At 44.9% G+C, this 6,000-nt stretch overlaps 1 long non-coding RNA gene across 1 annotated transcript in view; it reads left to right on the top strand.

Moving 5' to 3' along the window:
- The first annotated feature begins 1,648 nt into the window (after positions 1 to 1,648).
- LOC308101101 overlaps positions 1,649 to 6,000 on the top strand; it is a 123,801-nt gene continuing 119,449 nt past the window's right edge. Inside the window, exon 1 of the long non-coding RNA XR_013934487.1 lies at positions 1,649 to 1,675. This is a non-coding gene — a long non-coding RNA (uncharacterized lncRNA). The remainder of the gene's footprint in view (positions 1,676 to 6,000) is intronic.

Here is a 6,000-nt window from a genome sequence, read left to right as displayed (position 1 = left end):
ACTGTTAGGATTTAAAAGACATTTTGTAGATAATGATGTATTGTGATGTTTGCACCGAATACACACTCCCATCTGTGTGTCTGCAACTCTTACACTCCTGTTAGCTAAAGCCCAGCACATCGGTGCATAATGCAGCTAATGGCTAACTGCGTACACTACACACACACACACACACACACACACACACACACACACACACACACACACACACACACACACACACACACGCCACGCCATGCCTAACAGCATAGCACTAATGTGTAATACATATGTAAGAGCTGTGTACCGGCGCTGTTTATGAAACATTGATGGGGCATAGCTGATAGCTAGCATCAGAGGCAGAGGATGCGGGTGCATTATTTATGTGTGTGTCCGCGGGGACCGGCGCTGTGTCAGTGACACGCCATGCATTTATGCAGCAGGAGCAGGTGGGGGTTAAATGGAGAGGCCACACGGAACTGACGACAGTCCAAACCGCTGCACGTCTGCCTCACTACCTTTGGTACAGCGGTTCTCTACCTATTCAGGCCGCGACACCTTCCTCAAAATAATAATATTTTGAACTGGGGACCCCTCGGTGCCCCACCCTGACAAGCACTTGGCATTGTAGGCATTGCTGTGGTACATCATTGAGGCATTACATTTTGTTTGACTCGGTTCCACAGATGAATATTGTGAGAATAGCAGATCTACAAGCTCACAACGCCTCGCGTTGTGAGCTTGTAGATCTGCTATTTTCTAAATGTTTGCCTCTTTCTTATTATTTGACAATTGGCCAATGTTTGACCAGTTTTATACTATACAGTTTGTTGATTACTTTTGATGCAGTAATGTAAACTTTTTTCTTTTACGTTTAAAAAAGTCCTTAAATCGGTCACGGTACTGTCATCTGGGGACCCCCAAAAAGCATGTCCCCACATGGGGATTCCACGAAGGGATTCCCAGGCTAGTGGTTAAGATGTCTGGCTTTATTGTTTTTTTCCTGCACGGGAGACCCGGGTTCAAATCCTGGGCAGAGTGGCTCAGAGCCTCTGCCTGAAGACCAAAGGCTTAATCCTCCCATTAGCCTAGTAGTGGTTCAGATGTCTGGCTTTATCGTCTCTTCCCACCCGGGAAACCGGTGTGAACCTTGGGTGTTACACTCATACTCATAAGACACAACAGACACATACACACACACACATACACACACACACACACACACACACACACACACACACACACACACACACACACACACACACCCTCTGTTACGGTGGTGTTTTAACGTAACCTCTAAAGTGTTTCTGTGTGATACATGATGGTGGAAGCTGGCAGTAGAAAGACCATGCTTCTCTCCAGGCTCCTATCCTCCTCCCTCTGTTTCCCTCTTTCCTCCAACTCTCTTCCTTTCTTTCTCTCTCTCTCTTTCTTTCTTTCCCTCCCCTCCACAGTGTTGACCTTTTGGTCTTTCAGGTCATCTCCTTGTTCTCTCAACTCCAACCTCTATCCACCCAATAATAAGTTGTTTTAATGTTAATATGAAACACAGTAATATAGCTGTAAAATGGTTCCTAAACAATCTCCCTCTCTCTCTCCCCTCCCTCTCTCTCTCCCCTCCCTCTCTCTCTCCCCTCCCTCCCTCTCTCTCTCTCCTGCAGGTCTTGGCTCTGACCAGACTGCTGTGCATCTTCAGGTAAGCTGCTTCTCAGAGGTGTGTGTGTGTGTGTGTGTGTGTGTGTGTGTGTGTGTGTGTGTGTGTGTGTGTGTGTGTGTGTGTGTGTGTGTGTGTGTGTGTGTGTGTGTGTGTGTGTGTGTGTGTGTGTGTGTGTGTGTGTGTGTGTGTGTGTGTGTGGGGGTGTGTGTTTGCTGCCAGACAGCGATAGCTGAACATGCAAGGCAGCTTCAATGGATCCCAGAACCTCTGAAGTGTGCTCAGTTTGGCTCACTTTTAACACTGTTGTATATCCACCACACACACACACACACACACACACAGAGGGGGATACACGGCTGTCTTCTCTACATGTGATGTTCACACACAAACACTGTCTCATTCACCTGTCTACTGGCTGTGTGTGTGATAGGGGGGCCCTGTGTGTGTGATAGGCGGCCCTGTGTGTGTGTGTGTTTTTGCACTGATACTGTAATGTATACAGTTTTTTAGATGTGTGCTTTTTGGAGGTGTCTGTATATGCAGTGAGTAGATAGTGTTGTCCAGCCTTTGGTCTTGGGGGTTGTCTGCATTCATTATTGTCTTAACGTCCCAAACAGCGGGTCGGGGACCGCCGACCAATTTTTATGGGTCGCGAGTAAATATCTGTTGTTCCGTTTCATTTAAAAAAATACAATTTCAAAAGATTTTAAAAAGTTTAAACAACCTCTAAGAACGGTGGTTCTCAAAAATAGCAGATGTACAAGCTCGCAGCGCGGCACGAAGTGACGCGCTGCGAGCAGCTTGTACATCTGCTACTTTTTTACATTTTGAAAAATATTTAAAGTGTTTTTTTTAATCATTTCTTTTACACACATTTTTCGCTTCTCCTTGGCACAAAAAAAAATCAGATGGGAGGGGTCCGCGGCCAAATACATATCATGGGGGTCCTTGGCACGAAAAAGTTTGAGAACTACTGATTTAAAGACCTCCGGTCTCAATGAGTTAACAGCAGAGATTGGATGGATGCTGTCATCTGGTCCGACCGAGGCTTTTCCTAGCCCTGGCACCATGCAGTGCTCCATGAAGCCATGAGCTATGATAAGACACAAATAAGAAGTTACCGGGGAGGTAAAGGTAAAGTCAGGGCCAAAGACATCACACGTTGTGCCAGGTTGCTGTCAGCGTGTGTGTGTGTGTGTGTGTGTGTTTGGACCTCTCACTGGGAAATGCTGCTTCACAGAGGGAGTTCTTTAAAGTCTGCATTCCGTCTGCAAACACTCACGCTCTGAAGTTGTTGTCAGGTCCAGGTTAAGGCCCTGACAACACTTTTTTGGCCCAAATCATTGCTGTTCGGCCAGAAACCTTACGTCGTCCTATTTCAAAGTTGTATGTCTTTTCGTAAATTAACCCATTAACTAATTTCCCGCCATGGACGCATAAAGTCGTTCTATTAAATAGTCCACTTGCCCGCCAAGACGCATAAAGTCGTTCTATTATATATATATGTCACAGTACGTTTGGAGAACCAGTACGATTGAAGACAGAGCGCTCGTTTTTAGGCACGGGGCTTCGGGGCGATGCGGGGCTTTTCGAGACAGGGTTTATTAGCGAGGCTCGCGAGGAGGAGCTCCTCCTCCTTCTCCTTCTCCTCCTCCGTGTGTGTGTGTGTGTGTGTGTGTGTGTGTGTGTGTGTGTGTGTCAGGGAGAAACTAAAACAAAAGCCAGCAGAACACAATAAAAGTATCTTAACAGTCCACCTGATTCGAATGCTATCTGCATTGAATGGGGAAATAGGCGAGTTTATTAGACCTTTGAATGGGCGAAATAGGCGACCTACTTACCTACCCACGTTTTATCAGACCATTCATTGGGTGTTATCAAGACATACTAACCTACCAACTGACATGACTTAATAGTTCAGTTTAGGTTTCGCTTTTGGTTTTGGACCCTGACGGAGGCGCGCAGTCACAGGCGAACTGGAACCCCGTGAAGGACCACAGAGGGAGCTAAGGCGACCGAGTTGCCGTCCTGAACGGTGTGACGTTCGCCTGTGCCTACTCAGCGCCGTTTGAGTTATGTACCGATAGGCACAGAATCGTAAATATTGTTGTGCGGACTGCTCCGCCTCCAAGTAGGTCAGTAGCTCCTGAATGAATGGTCTGATAAATCGCGGGTAGGTAGTAGCCTATTTCGCCCATTGAAAGGTCTAATAAACTCGCCTATTTCCCCATTCAATGCATTGATAGCACTCGAAGCCGGTCACACACGCGCGCACGTGTGTGTGTGGTCGCGGCAATATATGCTTGTGCACAAGCCTGGCTTGTGGCTCCCTCTAGTGTTGCTTCTACAGAATTGCTGGGTGGGTGGTAAAAACGAGCGAGCCTTCTTCAATCGTACTGGTTCTCCAATCATACTGTAACATATATATATATATATATATATATATATATATATATATATATATATATATATATATATTATTTTTTTTATTCCACAAGGGGGCACCCTAACACAGCTTTGGGATGATCCATTGTATTCGGGTGTAGTCGGGTGGGATCTCATTCCAAAAAAACAGAAGCCATCCACCCTGACTAGGATTTTTAGAAAAACACTCTTATCTCAGTTTCCTTTTTTTGCATTGAAAACCACCCATTTTCAAAGTGCCATAGCCCCAAAATGGCCGATCACGGGTGGAATGTTATTGTTCCAGCGTAGACACGGATGCCTCCGCCTCCTCGCATGGACTTTTTTTTTTTTTGTACACAATGTGGCTTCCACAGCGTTTCAAAGATTGTCGGATTAAGTTAATTACGCTGGCAAGGGGATAACAAACATAGCATAGATTTTGGGCCCGGCCCGAAAACGTCGGGTCGGGTAGGGCAGAATTTGAGAATTCTATGATATACATACAGTATAACCATTTGGTTGTGAGACATCAAATGTGTTTTAAATACATTTCACAACAACGTGGGCAACTTCCAAATAACGGCTGTCCTTTTTAGAATCCTTGCTTATCTAAATGGAAAGAAAAAAAACCAACAACAATACAAATCCACTATTATTCCGCCATCCTGCCGCACATGAAGGCAGCAAGATTACATTTGGTGTCAACTTGCGTGCCTCGCTGAAATAAATATACATTTTACTGTCAGCAGTAAGCGTTGTTGTTGTGACCGCCCGCTGTTTACATGAATAAACAAAAACCCTGTCCTTTGGTTCCTTGAACAATAGCAGCATAACTAAGCCAGTTTAACCCATTAAAACCCATTATACTTTGGCTATTCAAAAATAGCAGATCTACAAGCTCATAGCACGAGTGCCGCGCTATGAGCTTGTAGATCTGCTATTTTTGAAACATCGTATTTTTTTTTGCAAATCTTTGAATATATATATATATATTTTTTTAAAGTGGACATTTTTTAATCAAATCTTTGCATCTGGGGGGTCCCTGGAACAACATATTTTGAGATGGGGTCCGCGGCCAAATACATATCTAAAAATGTTTTCTAAATCCTAACGGTATGTTGCTATATCAGTGGTGCTCCAACTTTTCCATGTCAAGGACCCCCAAAATTATATGTATTTGGCCACGGACCCCCCCATCTCAAACTATGTTGTTCCAGGGACCCCCCAGAAGCACAGATCGGAGTTAAAAACATTCGCTTTAAAACACAAACGTTCACGATTTTTCCTCAAAAAATAAATCTACAAGCTCATAGCACTCGGTGCCGCGCTATGAGCTTGTAGATCTGCTATTTTTTTAATAGCCAAAGAAATCAAAAAAATTACACACAGATGTGTTCCCGGTCTTAATAGGTTAAAAACAGTCTTTTCCTATAAGCCCCTATAGACTTTTCTCCCCCCCCCTCACGTGTCTTCAATAAGAAAATCCAACATAAAATGTTTGCTGCTGTGCTCCCCTGATGTACCACAGCAGAACCCGTGTCAGCCGTCCTCGCTGACATCTCCTTTTCCATGCACTTTGAAAAGCACTGACTGCAGCGTATGGATTTTAACCCATTAACCCTCTAACACCTGAGGGACTATTTCTTAAAGATGTCTTCTAAAAATCAGTTTGGAAGGTGACACCGTAGTCGTGCTACGAGTTATGAATTAGGCTCGACTGTCAGAGTCTTTCCTTGATCTCATGACTTCATTATCCCGCCTGTCTGCCTGTCTGTCTGCTTGTCTGTCTGTCTGTCTGTCTGTCTGTCTGTCTGTCTGTCTGTCTGTCTGTCTATCACACTCTGTCTGTCTGTCTGTCTGTCTGTCTGTCTGTCTGTCTGTCTGTCTGTCTGCCTGCCTGCCTGCCTGCCTGCCTGTCTGTCTGTCTGTCTGTCTAACGGTTTGTCTATTTGTCTCAC

Source organism: Gymnoscopelus braueri (assembly GCF_963280865.1).
Source record: "Gymnoscopelus braueri genome assembly, chromosome: 14".
Lineage (NCBI taxonomy): Eukaryota > Metazoa > Chordata > Actinopteri > Myctophiformes > Myctophidae > Gymnoscopelus > Gymnoscopelus braueri.
The sequence above is the reverse complement of the archived record's forward strand: the minus strand, read 5'-3'. Positions and strand labels throughout refer to the sequence as shown.